The sequence below is a fragment of the Oryctolagus cuniculus genome, chromosome 7, assembly GCF_051225735.1.
Source record: "Oryctolagus cuniculus isolate XC-2025 breed Fujian yellow rabbit chromosome 7, ASM5122573v1, whole genome shotgun sequence".
Lineage (NCBI taxonomy): Eukaryota > Metazoa > Chordata > Mammalia > Lagomorpha > Leporidae > Oryctolagus > Oryctolagus cuniculus.
This window is the reverse complement of record NC_142873.1, coordinates 138,298,177-138,316,339: the sequence shown is the minus strand read 5'-3', so window position 1 is coordinate 138,316,339 and position 18,163 is coordinate 138,298,177.

Below are 18,163 nucleotides of genomic sequence, written 5' to 3'. Positions count from 1 at the left end.
GAGAGAAAGGTCTTCCTTTGCCGTTGGTTCACCCTCCAATGGCCGCCGCTGCAGCCGGCGCACCGCGCTGATCCGATGGCAGGAGCCAGGAGCCAGGTGCTTTTCCTGGTCTCCCATGGGGTGCAGGGCCCAAGCACCTGGGCCATCCTCCACTGCACTCCCTGGCCATAGCAGAGAGCTGGCCTGGAAGAGGGGCAACCGGGACAGAATCCGGCGCCCCAACCGGGACTAGAACCCGGTGTGCCGGCGCCGCAAGGTGGAGGATTAGCCTATTGAGCCACGGCGCCGGCTCAGAATCCTGTTTAATTTGCTAGACGTTTTAACCAAATAGCATGGAAACTTTACATCACTTCTAAGCATTTTTTCACAATGACGAGAAGCCTAATTAGCCATGTCCCTGTAGATACATCTAGACACATCCCCAGGCCTACCTAACTGGTAAGACAATCAAGAAATCTGTTTGCCGAGGGACTTCTTAGAGACAACTCATGTGAAGAAGGACAATAAACCAGCAAGACCAGCCTGGTCAGCAGCAGAGTACAGAAGCCTGAAGACAGTACAGTGTTTATCATCTAGACTTGGTTCAGCCTCGGCAGTGAAGAGCAGAGAAAAGAATGCAGGAGGGGAACCAAGAAAGAACAATAGTCAGGACTTGAGATAGTGGACTTACTAAAATCTCTGATCGATATGAACACTACCTTGGGCTCTATCACAGAGAGTGACACGGAAGTGGGGGGTGAGGGGGACATCACCCCTTTATTATAGGTGTCCAGAAGTCCACATTACCCAGAAAAAGAGCCAGGGAAATGTCGAGCACAAACCAGTTAGGAACCTGGGACTCGGAGCTACTAAGCTGATTCTCCAAGTTCTGCCAAGTGGTAAGCAGTGAAGTTAGAATTTGTACCCAGATTTTGTATGGATCCAATTCCTACTTTTTTTTTTTTTTTCATTTTGATATGCTCCTCCATGGTCTTCTGTGTTTTTTTTTTTTTTTTCAATTAATTAATTACTTTGAAGGGCAGAGAGACAAAGAAACTTCCATCTGTTAATTCACTCCCCCAAATGTCCATAACGGTCAGGGCTGGGCAGAGGCTGAAGCTAGCAACCAGAAACTGAATCCAGGTCTCCTATATGGTTGTCAAGGACACAATTATTTGAACCATCACAGCTGCCTCCCGTGGTTTGCATTAACAGGAAGTTGGAATCAGAAGACAGAACTAGAGCTGGGTATCAACCGAAGGTGTTCTGACATGAGACATGGCCATCTTAACCAACATCTTAACATTGATTGGGCCAGAAACCCACTCTGAACCATGTTTATTTCTTTTTTAAAATGACATTTATTTTAAGGATTTATTTATTTAATCGAAAGGCAGAGTGACAGAGAGCTCCCATCTGCTGGTTCATTTCACAAATGGCAGCAATGGTCAGAACCAGTCCAGGCCAAAGCCAGGAGCCTAGAACTCCATCCAGGTCTCGCACGTGGGAAAGAGGCATCCAAATATCTGGGCCATCTTCTGCTGCTTTCCCAGGTGCATTAGCAGGGAGCTGGATGGGGAGCAGAGCCGCCAGACTCCCTGGCCCTGTGATATGTGGGATGCCAGCATTACAGGAGCCAGCTTAATGGTATTGTCCAGAGACCCTCACGTGACCCTTGTCGGACCTCTCTTCCATCCTTCCATGATTATCCAGGATGTCTTTCTCTTCAGATCTCGGAGCCTATCACCTCCATCACGCAGATGACCTGCCCTCTTACTTCACATGGAAAATACTACAGATGCCATTATGTAAGAGCTCCCCCAGTTCCTGGCACCAAACACGCGTTGTTACGCAACGGTACCTACCATGCCTTCTTTCCTCCCATAACAAAGGGACGAGTTTCTCTCCAGTTACCAGCTCATCTTTGCTGCAGTCACACACCTCACTATTTCTTCACTCCTTAATCCAGTGCCGTCCATGTTCTGCCTTGTGCAGAAGCCACTCTTAGTTAATTCACTAATGACTGCTGCCAAGGCCCCAGGCTCTATCTCGGTCCATTTTCATCAATCAGCAGCAGTGTTGTTGTTAAACTCTTCTTCTCCTAATCCCTCTCTCAGTTTAGCTTTCTAATCTTATAGTCTGACTTTTCCTTATGCCACCTTGGCCTTTTTTAAAATCTGTATCTTACAGCTAGTACAGATAATGTTCCCTTGTTCTGCTCTTTATTTGACAGCGCTCCTCAAAGGCTCCTCTCCTCAAAGTCTCCTCTCGTTGGCCCTTTTTTGGCCTCACTCTACCCACAGGAGGGGGAACTCCCCACACTCGCTTCCAAGAGAGGATCAACTCCAGGTGATGTTTCCCAGAGCTGCAGCCCCCAGGTGTTTCTTCTGAGCTCTGAATCCAGCTGCCTGGCAAATGTTTCCCTTGGTATGTTCCACAGCACCTCACACTCGACTTACCTAGAATTGAATCTATCTCTGCCCCAGAGCCCCACCCCCTCAGCTGCTCCTGCTGTGTTCCCTAACTCATGGAATGAAAGGACTGCGAAAGCTGTCAAGATCAAGATGCAGTCACTTACGCTGAATCCTAGCAAAACGGAATCGGGATATCATAAAGGAAGAGTGCTCTCTCACTTGCTCATTCGCTCTCTCTCTCACACACACATACACACACACACACACATCCCTACAGTAAGAACTGTTACAAATCTCTCTGAAAGTCCTTCTCACACATGCCTATGATAAGAACCATTTCAAGAACTCTCTCAGCCGGTGCCGCGGCTCACTAGGCTAATCCTCCGCCTTGCGGCGCCGGCACACCGGGTTCTAGTCCCAGTCGGGGCGCCGGATTCTGTCCCGGTTGCCCCTCTTCCAGGCCAGCTCTCTGCTGTGGCCCGGGAGTGCAGTGGAGGATGGCCCAAGTCCTTGGGCCCTGCACCCACATGGGAGACCAGGAGAAGTACCTGGCTCCTGCCTTCGGATCAGCGCAATGCGCTGGCCACATCGTGCTGGCCATGGCGGCCATTGGAGGGTGAACCAACAGCAAAGGAAGACCTTTCTCTCTGTCTCTCTCTCTCTCACTGTCCACTCTGCCTGTCAAAAAAAAATAAAAAATGAAAAAAATAAATAAAAACTCTCTCACAGCACAAAACTACTCCAGAGAAGCTGCTTTTTAAAGACCTCCCCCCAGCAGCCATCCATGTCACCAATGAGCAGCAGCCGCCTGCTTCCGGAGCCTCTGTGACTAATGAACTCTGTGAATTTCCCTTTTCTGCCTTTGGAAGCTTCCCCTTTGTCCCAACCTCCTATGATGCATCCCGGCACACTTATCCCAAATGCTAATCTCCCGCTCCTGCCCTAATGCACTCACTTCGAGAGTCACTTTCCCTACTGTGTTTGAGGTCGACGCCACTGTCCATCAGAATTTCTGATCATCTTGAGGAACTCCCTTATCTCTCACATGCATCCATGCTGATTCTTTCTCTTTAAATATCTGATGGATCAGTTTGTTTTTCTCCAGCCTCTGCTCCTACCCTCCAGCTTCAGGCCCTCATCATCTCTGATTTAATTGCATCAGTCTCTGAATTCATCTTCCGGTTGGTCTCTGTACCAAAAGTTATTCTGCCCTCCCTACCCTTACCTCCAACAGCCACAGCAAGAGCAGTCCTTCTAAAATTAAAACCTGATCAAGTGACTTCCTGGAGTAAAGCTCTCTTCTATCTTCCACTGCCCTTCCCAATCCTGACCTGGTCCACAGGGCTCAGCACAGCTCAGCCCCATATTCCTCCAGCCTCAACTCTTGCTATTACTTCCGCCTTGCATGACAGGCTTCAAATAACACGGAATGTGTTTCAGTTTCTCAAACACTTCAAGCTCTTTCTTGCCTCTGAGCCTTGAAACAAGCTGTTCCTAGAACACTTGTCCTCCTTCTCTTCACTTTGCCAAGTCCTGCTCAGCCTTCTTGTATGAACTTCTATGTAACTTTCTCCTGGAATCTTCCCTAACCAGCAAGCCCAGGTTGGGTAGGCCTTCAATGGGCCTCCCAGCATCCCGGGTTTCTACTCTCACAGCCTCATGTTGGTAATGCCTATTTATATCTCCCAGTCCCCAACTAGATCAGCTCCAAGAAGACAGGAACTCTATCTATCCTAGTGCTTTGTAGTCATCACCGTCTTCATCATCACCATAATCACCATCTAGAATGGTGCCTAGCACATACACAGCACTTAACAGGTGTTTGTTAAATAACCGTTTTGCTAGCATCTCCTCAGCACTCACTTCAGGGTAAATATGCTTTCCATACGCGACTCCATTCAGTCTTCTCGGCAATCTCGTAAGTTCTATTGCAATCACCATTTTACATATGAGGAAGTTGATGTTCGGACAGGTTAGTGCCCAGGGTTATTCAGCTAGTGAGTGACAGAGCCCGCGGCAGAAGTTTGGCACAGTTAAGGTGCTACCTGGGACACCCCCATCCCTCATCAGAGTGTGTGGGTTGAGTTCTGTCTGCTCCCTATTCCAGCTTCCTGCTGATGCACACCCTGGGACGTGGCAAATGATGGCTCAAGGATCCCTGTCACCCATGTGGGAAACCCAGACTGAGTTCCCAACTCCTGGCTTCAGCCTGGCCTGGCCCCAGCTGTTGTGAGCACTTGGGAAGTGAACCACTAGACAGGAGATCTCTCTCTCTCTCTCTCTCTCAGTCTCTCTTCTCCTGTCTTTCTCTCTCTCTCTGTCTCTCAAATAAATGAAAATAAATGACAAGTTTCTTTAAAAACGACAGAGCCAGATTTACATATATGCTTTCTGACTCCAAAGATACTAAGACTACACGTCAATCTTTAAAACAGGAAGAACAGCTAGCAGGAAAACAATACTCCGTGATGACGCAATCCGACAAAAAACAAAAAGGGAGAGTTCTTGTTTCAGATGTTATCAAGTGGCTCAGCTCAGACTAAAGGACCTCAGGCCAACGGGAAAGGTCATCATGAAAACACTGTGTCCCCACAAGATTTGATATTCACTGAAAAAGCAAGCCAGTTTCCAGGTGAATTTACTTAGCACTCAGTCATTTGGATTCATAACTCAAAGTCATCCTAAGGCACATAGATGGCATTCATCCATGCACTCATTAAGCAAACACTTATCAGGGGACAACTCCCTATCTGTAATATGCTGGGTATAGGAGACAAGGGCTGTAAGAGACAAAGAATGCAGATTCAGACACAGAAATGGCATGTCAGAAAAAATGCAGAGCAAGTTTACTTGAGTGTTTTTGTTGAGTAACCAGCAAATAAAACCCAACATATATTTCAAATGGCTGTCCTGAGACAGGATGCTGCATATGATTAGAGTGCTTTTAAAGAATTTTCTTTAGCATTAAGAGCCCTGAAGAGAAAAAAGGGTTTTTTAAGGAGATAAACAGAATTTATGACTCATTCTTACTCTCCCTATTACGCATTGTTCCATTTATTGGCAATTAGCTTTGCACTAAGTATCTGGTGAAATTTCATATTGCTACTTTATATCATTCTTTGACTCAAGTTTTTCCCAATAAACTTGTAGGTTTTTTTCCATTGTAAAAGTAATAGATCATGGCTGGTGCCGCGGCTCAATAGGCTAATCCTCCTCCTGTGGCACCGGCACCCTGGGTTCTAGTCCTGGTTGGGGCGCCGGATTCTGTCCCGGTTGCCCCTCTTCCTGTCCAGCTCTCTGCTATGGCCCGGGAGTGCAGTGGAGGATGGCCCAAGTTTCTGGGCCCTGCACCCACATGGGAGACCAGGAGAAGCACCTGGCTCCTGCCATCGGAACAGTGCGATGCGCCGGCCGTGGCGGCCATTGCAGGGTGAACCAATGGCAAAGGAAGACCCTTCTCTCTGTCTCTCTCTCTCTCACTGTCCACTCTGCCTGTCAAAAAATAAAAAAGTAATAGATAGCTATTATTGGGAATCTTTACGTGTATCTCTATCTATAGGTAGATCTACTTCTATCTATATCTCAAAGACATTTTACATTTAGTGTCTTTTCCCCCATATTCCTGTGAGTCATTTTTTAAATATTTATTTTATTATTTATTTGAAAGGCAGAATTACAGAGAGGCAAAGAGAGAGAGAGAGAGAGAGAGAGATCCACAGATGGCTGTTGGATCCAAAGCCAGGAGCCAGGAACTTCCTCCAGGTCTCTCATGTGGGTGCAGGGGCCCAAGGACTTGGACCATCTTCCACTGCTTTCCTAGGCCATAGCAAATAGCCAAATCAGAAGTGGAGCAGCCAGGACTCAAACTGGTGCTCACATGTAATGCCGGGACAGGAGGTGACAGCTCCATACACTATGCCACAGCGCCCGCATCTGTGAGGTTTTGTTTTGTTTTGTTTTGTTTTGTGACAGGCAGAGTGGACAGTGAGAGAGAGAGAGACAGAGAGAAAGGTCTTCCTTTTCCAATGGTTCACCCTCCAATGGCCGCCACAGCTGGTGCGCTGCGGCCGGCGCACCGCGCTGATCAGAAGCCAGGAGCCAGGTGCTTCTCCTGGTCTCCCATGGGGTGCAGGGCCCAAGCACTTGGGCCATCCTCCACTGCACTCCCGGGCCACAGCAGAGAGCTGGCCTGGAAGAGGGGCAACCGGGACAGAATCCGGCGCCCCGACCGGGACTAGAACCCGGTGTGTAGGCGCCGCAAGGCGGAGGATTAGCCTAGTGAGCCGCGGTGCCGGCCTATAATATGCATTTTCCATGAAATTATTGAAAACCCTTCATATACTCCATGGTAACCACCTTAACAAAACAAAGAAGCCAGTTTGGGAATAAAGCCAATTAACAGAGGACAGAGTGGAGAAAATTGGCCAAAAATGCAACCCAGCCTTAACTGAGGCTTGTGTGGAATTTGTCCTCTTCCTATTCTTTTCAACTTTATAGGTCAATGCATTCCTTTATTGTCTGAACCCATGAAGGTAGGATTATACAAGTATATTACTTGTAACCAAGTACACCACATACACTGGAAAATCAAATGAAGCAATTTTAGCAAGAGGCTTTTAAAAAATAAATGAAGCCTATTTGGGAGGGTATAGGCTACACAACAAATAAAACCTGGCGTCAACTCCTATTCTGTCTGAAACTCTGCTCTTGGACCCAACCAGTATACTCTGAAAGTCTGCGTGTTCTCCTAAGGGTATGAATGTCACTGCTTATACATGAAACCCTGGAGTGGCATCACTGCTGCTGGAGCTCTCTCTTCAGACACTTATGCAAAAGAGGAAATCAAGGAGCATCATTGGAGACCAGCGCCGCGGCTCACTAGGCTAATCCTCTGCCTTGCAGTGCCGGCACACCAGGTTCTAGTCCCGGTCGGGGCGCCGGATTCTGTCCCGGTTGCCCCTCTTCCAGGCCAGCTCTCTGCTGTGGCCCGGGAGTGCAGTGGAGGATGGCCCAAGTCCTTGGGCCTTGCACCCACATGGGAGACCAGGAGAAGCACCTGGCTCCTGCCTTCGGATCAGCACGGTGCGCTGGCCGCGGCGGCCATTGGAGGGTGAACCAATGGCAAAGGAAGACCTTTCTCTCTGTCTCTCTCTCTCTCACTGTCCACTCTGCCTGTCAACCAAAAAAAAAAAAAAAAAAAGAGCCACGTTGGCTCCAATGCTTTGTCCAAAAGTGACAGAGGAGAATTTTAGGGCATGCTCAGGTCTGGAGGAAATAATATATTTCTTTATTTTCTGAAGATCAAATTAAATCCAAGGCCGATGATGTGGTGTAGCAGATAAAGCCACCACCTGCAGCACCAGCATCCCATATGGGCTCTGGTTCGAGTCCTGGCTGCTCCTCTTCTAATCCAGCTCCCTGCTGATGTGCCTATGAAAGCAGCGGAAGATGGCCCGAATACTTGGGCCCCTGTACCCACGTGGGAGACCCAGAGAAGTTCCTGGCTCCTGGCTTCAGCCTAGCCCAGCCTTAGCTGTTGATGCCATTTTGGGAGTAAACAAGCAGATGGAAGATTCTCTCTCTCTCTCTCTCACTCGCTCTCTCTCTCTCTCCCCCTTTCTCTCTCTCTCTCTCTCTCTCACTCTCCTTCTCTGTAACATAAGGGATGCCAGAGTTGCAGGCAGTGGCTCTACCCACTGTACCACAACACCGAGCCCTCTACTTTACAAATAAAGAAAACAAATTCATGAACTTTTAAAAAGGCATAAATGGCAAAAAATAAATAAATAAAGCTTATTTTGAAGAAAAAAGGTTAGTCCTGACAAATGGCTGGATCCAGGGAAAGAGGGCTCAAAAGTGTCGTTGCATGCCCTAGACTATGAATCTGAGAGCTGGGAAGTGGTAGTCATGGAATGGGGTCAGCCCCTGGCTAGGATTTCCCGCTCCCCTCCCCCAGCCTAAACTATCAGGAGATTCACTTCTTTATGCTGCCCAAAGTACCCTTCAGAAATGGAGGTCAAATAAAGACATTATCAGAGGAAGAAAACCAAAAGGATCTGTTGCCAACACCTGCTCTTAAAGAATTGCTAAAAGTTCTTCAGACAGTGGGGAATGATACCTGAGGGAAATCTGGAATGTGAAGAATGAGGGAAGAGCAACAGAAACGAAAAGCATTTGAGTAAAGTAATAGATTATTCTTCCTCTGGGCTAAATATATATATATGATAGTTGGCTACAAAAATCAAACACTTGGGGCTGGCGCTGTGGCATAGCAGGTGAAGCCGCCACCTGCAGTGCCAGCATCCCAAGGGACGCCGGTTCGAGTCCTGGTTGCTCCAATTCCGATCCAGCTCTCTGCTGTGGCCTGGGAAAGCAGTGGAAAAAGGCCTAAGTCCTTGGGCCCCTGCACCCAAGTGGGAGACCTGAAGAAGTTCCTGATTCCTGGCTTTGGATTGGTTCAGCTCCGGCCATTGCAGCCATCTGGGGAGTGAATCAGCAGATGGAAGACCTCTCTCCCCTCTCTCGCTCTCACTCTTGCTCTATTTCTTGCTCTGTGTGTGTGTGTGTGTGTAACTCTGACTTTCAAATAATAAATAAATAAATCTTTAAAAAATTATAACACCAAATAATGTGGTTTCCAATTCTAATGAATAAGATAACTATAACATAAAGGCAAGAGATAAAATAAAGGAACTTATATAGTAGTAAAATTTCTTCTTTTTTTATTTAAAGATTTATTTATTTATTTTGAAGGGCAGAGTTTCAGAGAGGCAGAGGCAGAGAGACATCTTCCATCCACTGGTTCACTCCACAGATGGCTGCAATGGCCAGAGCTACAGAGATCCAAAGCCAGGAGCCAGGAGCTTCTTCCAGGTCTCCCATGCGGGTGCTGGGGCCCAAGGACTTGGGCCATCTTGTACTGCTTTCCGAGGCCATAGCAGAGAGCTGGATCAGAAGTGGAGCAGCAGGTCACGAACCAGTGCCCATATGGGATGCCAGCACTACAGGCAGTAGCTTTATCAGCTACACCACAGGGCTGGCCGTAAAGTTTCTATACTCTCTTTGAAGTGGTAAACTATTGATTGTAAGTGGTCTACGACAAAGCAAATAAATCTATTGCAATCCCTTTAGCAACCACTAAAAACAAGCCATATGAAGAGAAATAGTCATACACAATAAATTAAAGTGAAATACTAAAACATGTTCAAGCCAACCAAAGGAAGGAAATAAAAGAGAATACAGAACAAATAAATAAGATGGTATAGACAGAGCTGAACATGTCAATAGTCACATGAAATTTAAATGATTGGTAAACATCAATTAAAAGAGATTGTCACAGTGGATTTTTAAAATTTTTAAATGTATTTTCATCTATTTTGAAAGGCATAGCGAGGGCCGGCGCCAAAGCTCACTAGGTTAATCCTCTGCCTGCAACGCCAGCACCCCAGGGTCTAGTCCCAGTTGGGGCGCCGGATTCTGTCCTGGTTGCCCCTCTTCCAGTCCAGCTCTCTGCTGTGGCCCAGGAGTGCAGTGGAGGATGGCCCAAGTCCTTGGGCCCTGCACCCCATGGGAGACCAGGAGAAGCTCCTGGCTCCTGGTTTCGGATCAGCACAGCTCTAGCCATTGTGGCCATTTGGGGAGTGAACCAACGGAAGGAAAATCTGTCTCTCCCTCTTATTGTCTGTAACTCTACCTCTCAAATACATAGATAAAATCTTAAAAAGAAAAAAGAGTTTGCAGCCTGAAAGCATTCCCCAACCTCAGTAAAATGAGCTTGGGAATGTACAGCATCTGCAGCGCACCAGAAGCCTGCAGGCTCTAGAGGTCACAGAGGGGGTCAGCCGGAAAGCTGGGAGCTGGCCAGGTGGGGGTAGGTGGCAGGGTTGGAGCTGCATTGCAGAGAGGACCGCATTCTGGGTCCAGACCCGTCCTTGCTAATCCTGCTCCATGCAGGGCCCAGTGTGTGCCCAAACTTCCAGTTTCCAAGAGAAACCAAAAGCCATGTTTTCACGTGAAATTCCCTTTTGTTGTGGCTGTTAGAAATAAATTAGACATTTTAGAAGTGCCCAGTGGATCACAACTCTGTGGGCTAAATCCGGGCCACAGGCTGCCTGTTTACAACCTTAGTGTTACACGGCAGCCGGTCGGCACGAGCCCCAGGGCCAGCGGTCACTGAATTGTAAAGACTGTTCTGTCACAGGTAGCTGGGCTTTCAGTTCAGCCCCCGGAACACTGTCCAGGAGGCCAGAACACGCTCTACGAAGCAATCCAAACCTGGCAAAGAAAAACTTCCCAGGGACTTGACCCCAGTTCTTCCTGGGACAGGAAAAGGGATCCAGGGATTTGAGGAAAGAAACTCCACTGAGAAGACACCTCTGTGTTTTTTTTTTTTTTTCAAGTAACATACAATTGTTTTATGATTTTTAACACCTGTATAGATTCATGTAACCATCACCATAATCAAAATACAGCAGTGCTGATGTAGGTAGGAGACAGCGAGCTAGGTTAGGTTACAGCTAAGGGTGGGAGTGAGGGTGGGGCTACAAGGTCAGGAGAGCAGCCTCTGGTTACTAAGCAACAGGAGGCAGTACTCTTAAGAGATACACTGCAAAAACTAAATAGGGACTTAAAAAGCAAAAGTCTGGACACTATAAATTAGCAGGATAAGAGAGAAAAAAACCTGTTACTGAAAAACCTAACAAGCCCAAGGTCATGAGCAGGGAGATGGGGAGCTGGCTAAACCGTAGATAACGCACTTGGGACCAGAGAGTGACCAAATGGAGGAGCAAGCGATAAGAAGGTGGGAGTTCATCACACGGTGCATACTTGGCTTAAATGACCTTGTACAAACTTCCCAGATTACTTCCTCACAACGGCTTTTTTCTTGCTGAGAAAAGTCCCTCCTTTCCTGGCAGTCTTCTCTCTACTCTTTTTTCTTTTTTTTTTTTTTTTTTTTTGACAGGCAGAGTGGACAGTGAGAGAGAGAGAGACAGAGAGAAAGGTCTTCCTTTGCTGTTGGTTCACCCTCCAATGGCCGCCGTGGCCGGCGCACCGCGCTGATCCGATGGCAAGAGCCAGGTACTTCTCCTGGTCTCCCATGGAGTGCAGGGCCCAAGTACTTGGGCCATCCTCCACTGCACTCCCTGGCCACAGCAGAGAGCTGGCCTGGAAGAGGGGCAACCAGGAAAGAATCTGGCGCCCCGACCAGGACTAGAACCTGGTGTGCTGGCGCCGCAAGGTGGAGGATTAGCCTAGTGAGCCGTGGCGCTGCCCTCTCTACTCTTTTAAGATTTATTTATTTGAAAGGCACAGTTACAGAGAGAGAGAGGAGAGACAGAGGTTCATTCCTCAAATGGCTGCAATGGGTAGGGCCATCTGCTGCTTTCCCAGGCACATTAGCAGGGAACTGGATCAGAAGTGGAGCAGCCATGACTCAACCTGGCACCTACATGGGATGCCGGCTTCACAGGCGGCATCTTTACCCGCTCAGCCACAAGGCTGGCCCCTCTCTCTGCTCTTTTCAATTAGGTCTTTCTGTTTAGAGGGTCCGCTCATTGAGCTGCTTGCTGCAAGAGCTGTTTCTGTTCACTTCAATAAAGCTTGGCTTAAAAAAAAAAATCATCTTCTCCCTTCGTTTATCTGCCTCATACTTTGTCACAGATAGAGCAAGTTCCCAGGGTCACTCTCCGCTGTAACAGTACTATCAGCCCAAAAAACTCCCTTTGTAATTATCCCCTGCCCGCGTCATAACCCCTAGCAGTGACTGATCAGCTGTCAGGGTAATTTTGTCTTTTTGATGTTTTAAAAAATGTGCATAACACTTTTTTTTTTTTTTTGAAAGGCAGAGTTAGAGGCTTAGAGGCTGAGGCAGAGAGAGCAAGAGAGGTCTTCCATCTCCTGGCTCACTCGCCAAATGACCACAACGGCTGGAGCTGGGCCTATCCAAAGCCAGGATTCAGGAGCTTCTTCCGGGTCTCCCACATGGGTGTAGGTGCTCAGGGACTTGGGCCATCTTGAACTGCTTCCCCAGGCCATAGCAGAAATCCGGAAGGGGAGAGGAGCACCTGGGCCTGGAACCGGTGCCCATATGGGATGCCAGCACAGCAGGCGGCAGCTTTACCTGCTACGCTACAGTGCCAGCCCCATAACACTTATTAAGGATGGCAGGTTGACCTAATACAAGGAGGCCCGTAGCAATAGGGATGTGCCCACTGCTAGTGAAACGATGCCATCTTGTCTGGGGCACCATCTTAAGCCCCGGCTGCCATCTTGTACAATAAGCTTCGATCCCAGCCTGGCTTACTAGCAGTCAGGTGACTCAACGGCCCAACCACAAGTGTCAGCTCCGCTCCTGCCCTAACAGGATTTGCTGCTCCTACTTCCTTACTGCTGCAAAGCTATATAAGACCTAGAACTTATTCGTGGCTTAGACAGCACCTTGCTTAGGTCCTCTAGTAATGACTGTGTCCTTTGTTCTAGACCCTGTCTAGCCCACTTAGGGCCTCATTCCTTTTTATTTATTTATTTACTTATTTATTTAATTATTTGAGAGGTAGAGTTACAGCCAGCAAGAGGGACAGAAAGAAAAGTCTTCCATCTGTTGGGTCACTCCCCAAATGGCCACAACGGCCAGAGCTATGCTGATCCAAAGCCAGGAACCAGGAGCTTCCTCCAGTCTCCCACACGGGTGCAGGGGCCCAAGCACTTGGTCCATCTTCTACTGCTTTCCCAGGCCATAGCAGAGAGCTGGATTGGAAGAGGAGCAGCTGGGACTTGAACCGGCGCCCATATGGGATGCTGGCGCAGCAGAGGATTAACCTACTGCATCACAGAGCCAACCCCCAGGGCCTCCTTCCTTTGTAATCATAGCCTCTACTCTTACATCAATGGCTCTGCTCCTGACCTGTGTGTATTGATGGTCCTCTCCCCCACCTAATGTTGTATGATTGTTCAGAATTTCTCTACAGACAAACCCCTCTACCTGCAAAAGATGAGTGGCCTTTCTCACAGTCTTGGTTGAGATCAGCTTTAAACCACATCCATCAAACAGTCTTCACAAGGGTCCAGAGACCCTCCTCATTTCCTCCCCTCTATGAAATCCTCTAATTACCTGGTTAATGCCACTCTTAGGATAATTGGCTACTATTCTCACCCTGTCTTTTATACTACAGTTTCTGTTTAAGTATTTACAGGCGATGATAATGGAACGAACCAAGGCCTTCACCAACCAGGTGGTCAACCAAATGCTGCTACAGAGATATACTTGACTCCCCACCCAGGAGACAGTGGCTTGAGACATCACCCTATGCCAGCAGAGTACCTCGTCACCCCATGTCAGCAGGAAGTAGCTCTAAAGACAGATCATCGTCCCTCTACCCCTCCTGGACTTTTTGGGCTAATGTACTCCCATACAACTCTTACTTTTTAAAAAACAAAAGGGGGGAATGTTAGTAAAATGGCACAGTCTTATCTATGGCGCTATCTACACCCCAGACACCACCCTAGGCTCTAGCCCCCGCTGCCATTGCTGGAAGCATGGTGGCCACATGGCCCAACCACCGGTGTCAGCTCCACCCCCAATCTACTGGGATTCACTGCTCCTATTTCCCTGCAAAATTTTGAGAGGACCTATTCCTGAACACAAGGCTCTGTCTTTCTCTCCATCTCCTGATCTCTCTTCCTCTGTCTCTCTCTCAATCTCTGTCTCTTTTCTCTCCATTTTTCTGTCTCTGTCTCTCTCATGCTCTCCTTCTCCCTCTTTTCCTTCTTCGCCCCTTCCCTCTGGTTTGTTGTGTTTTCCGCAATAAGCCCTTTCCGTTAAAAAAAAAAAAAAAAAAAAAAAAAAAAAGACCTAGTTCAGGCTGCTGTTCTCTCGTGCACAGGGAGGCAGTCTGTTGGGCTTCCCCCACCCGACAATAAAGCCTTTCCCTTACTCTGGTGTTTGGTATGTTTTGTGGTGGCCTTCCAGCCGCTGCAGCAAGTTCTTCCCCTGGGGTAGAGATTGGACTAGATTCTGACTCCAACAAGGCAAGTCATGATTTATAATCAATGGATAGGGTGGGGACCAGTGGGTAGATGCATAAGGCCCTTCAGAGTCATCTAAATTTTTTGTGTACCAAGAATTCATTCCTGGGTGGACATGTGGCACAATGGATTGAAATACCACTTGGGATAGCTGCATCCCTTATCAGAGCAGTGTTTCAAGCCACAGCACCTCCTCTTCCAATCCAGCTTCCTGCCGATGCATCCTGGGAGGCAGCAGATGATGGCTCAAGTGCTTGAGCCCCTACCACCCATGTGGGAGACCCAGATAGAGTTTCTGGCTCTTGGCTTCTGCCTGGTCCAACCCTGGTTCTTTCTTTCTTTTTTTTTTTTTAATTAACACATTTATTATCTTTCATTAAGTTTTAACATACACTCTATTTTTAGAAAGATTTATTTATATATTTGAAAAGCAGAGTTACAGAGAGGCAGAGGTAGACAGAGAGAGAGAGAGAGAGAGAGAGAGAGAGAGAGAGAGAGGTCTTCCACCCACTAGTTCATTCCCTAAATTGCTGCAGTGGCTGGAGCTGTGCCGATCCAAAGCCAGGAGCCAGGACGTTCCTCCAGGTCTCCCACATGGGTACAGGGACCCAAGCACTTGGTCCATCTTCTACTCCTTTCCCAGGCCACAGCAGAGAGCTGGATTGGGGGTGGAGAAGCCAGGACTCAAATCAGTGCCGATTGGGGATGCCAACACTGCAGGTGGCAGTTTTATCTGCTACCCCACTGCACCAGCCCTCCAACTCTGGTTCTTGTGGGCATTTGGGACAGGAACCATTAGATGGAAGATTGATGTCTCTCTCTCCCACACTCTCTGTTGCTCTGCCTTTCAAGTAGATAAAAACACACTATTTTATTTTTTTCTTAAGATTTATTTATTGGAAAGAGTTACAAAGAGAAAGAGAGGGATGAGAGAGAGAGCAAGAGAATCTTCTGTCTGCTGGTTCACTCCCCAGGTGGCAGCAACAGCCAGGGTTGGGCCAAGCCAAAGCCAGGATCCAGGAGCTTCATCAGGTCTCCTCAGGTGGGCCATCTTCCACTGCTTTTCCCAGACCATGAGCAGGAAGCTAGCCAGAAAGTTGAGAAGCTGGGACACAAACCTGCACCCATATGGGACACCAGCATTGCAGGCCATGGCTTTACCTGCTACGCCACAACACCGAGCTCAATAAATATTTTTTAAAGATTTATTTATTTATTTGAAAGTCAGAGTTATACAGAAAGAAGAGGCAGAGAGAGAGGGAGAAAGAGAGAGAGAGAGAGAGAGAGAGAGAGAGAGAGAGAGTTCTTCCATCCATTGGTTCAATCCCCCAATTGGCCACAATAGCCAGAGTTGCGCCGATCTGAAGCTAGGAGCCAGGAGCTTCCTCTGGGTCTTCCCACACGGGTGCAGGGGCCCAAGGACTGGAGCCATCTTCTACTGCTTTCCCAAGCCACAGCAGAATGCTGAATGGGAAGTGGAGCAGCCAGGACTCGAACCAGCACCTATATGGGATGCTGGCACTGCAAGTGGCAGCTTTACCCATTATGCCACAGCGCCGGCCCTTCAATAAATGTTTTTTCAAATAATTTGTTCTTTGTATTGCTGAACAGTATTCCATTGTATGGCTATACCATAGTTTATTTACTCCTTGAAAGGTATTTGGGCTATTTGTGATTTGGGGCAATTATGAATAGAGCTACTATAAACACATACAGGTTTTTGTGTGAATGTAAATTTTTGTTTTTCTATGGGAAATGAGTAGGACTGTTATTGGGTCATGTGGTTGATTATATGTGTGAGAACACTGTAAGACAGTGGCAAGCTGTTTTCCAGTTTTTGCTCCACCATGCATCCCTATCAGCAATGTCTGAGAGTTGCACTTGCTCTGCATCCTTGTAGCACTTGAGCGGGCCAGTACTTGGTATTTTTCTTGTAGCCATTCTAACTGCTGTGCAAATTATCTCGTTGTGGTTTGCATTTCCTCAATGGATAAAATGTTCAACATCTTCTTACGTACTAATTTACTCTCTGTGATCCTCACAGTGAAGACTTTGCCCAAGACCTTTGCCAATTTCTAAATTAGGTTGTTTGCTTTGTTAGTGTTGGGTTTGGGCATTGTCTCAGACCATTTGCTGCTGCTCTGATTACTGTGGACTGGGAAAATTATAAACAACTGAAGTTTACTAGCATTTGGCTTACAGTTCTGGAGGCTGGGAAATCCAAACTCAAGGGTCTATATGTGTGGAGTGCTACGTGAGCACAGAGGATGGAGGGATAATAAGGCCAAACTTGCCCTGCCATCAGGCGCCTCCTTCTGTGATAACCGATGCTCACGACAGCGTCCATTCACAATGGTGCCCTCATGACCTAATCACTTCTTAATGGTCCTACCTCTTCATATTGCTAGAATGACAAATTTCTTTTTTGTTTTTCTAAAGATTTATCTTTTTATTTATTTATTTGAAAGTCAGAGTTACAAAAAGGCAGAGAGAGAGAGGTTTTCCATCTGCTGGTTCACCTTCCAAATGGCCGCAACAGCGGGAGTTCGCCCAACCCAAACCAGGAGCTAGGAGCTTCTTCTGAGTCTTCCACGGGGGAGCAGCGGCCCATCTTCTTGGGCCATCTTCTACTGCTTTCCCAGGCCACAGCAGAGAGCTGGATCAGAAGTGGAGCAGGCAGGCCCCTCTGGGATGCTGGCATTGCTGACGGCACCACAGCCCCGACCCCAGAATAACAAATTCCTACTGAGTTTTACAGGGGACGTTCAAACCATAGCAGGCATGCTTAATATTCTAATTACATGTCCTTTGTTGGATGTATGATCTCAAATATTTTCTCCAAGTCTGGAGCTTTTCTTTTAATTATCTGAATAGTGTCTATATTTGACAAAAAGTTTTAAACTTTGATGAGGTCTCATTTATTGAAAGTCTAACATTAATTTTTCTATGTATTGTGTTTTGCCTTCTGGTCCTTTCTCTTTGGTAAATTGTGTCTATCAGAGGAGAGATCAATAAGGTCTCTTTTAATTCTAGCAATCCAAACAGATTATAATGAATATTATGAAGGTAGAAATAAATTTGGAGAAATGAACTTCAGTTACTAATATGATATTCAAAATCTACCAATGGTCTAAAGTTGACGTTTACTGCAAAGGGTATTTAGGGGGTCATCACAAAGGGCCTCAAATTGAGTCCTTAAAGAATATCTCAAGAATTTATGTTCAAAGACAGGCTGCAGTACGTTCATCCTTTAACTTGCTCTATGTATTTCTAATCTTATTCTGACTTTAGGACTAGCACAATTATTTGATCCATACTCTGTAGGTGTTCGAAGTACTAATTTTTAAAATATACTAGAATTTTTATCACAGCTCTGAGGTTATCTTAAATTTAATATACTAAGAGCTCCCCAAAATGGGAGAGACCCCCATCTCTGCGGGCAAGCCCTTTGCACCTAGCACTTCATACTAACATTACCCTTCTAATCTTCACAAACCCGTGCCACAGGCATAAAATTCGCAGCCATCCCGATTTCAAGGGAGAATTGGGAATTCTCAGAAGTTGCCAGACGGCTCAGCAGTCTACAGCCACGAAGCGGTAGAGCCTTCTCTCGAATCCAGGGAATCTACATGCTCTTCCCACAGCTCTGAGGCAACCCCGACGCTGCTGGGCCTTCCGGGATCCAAATTTGGCGCCCGCTGGAGGCCGCCTCGGGGCCAGACCCTCGGCGAGCGCTTGGCCCCTGC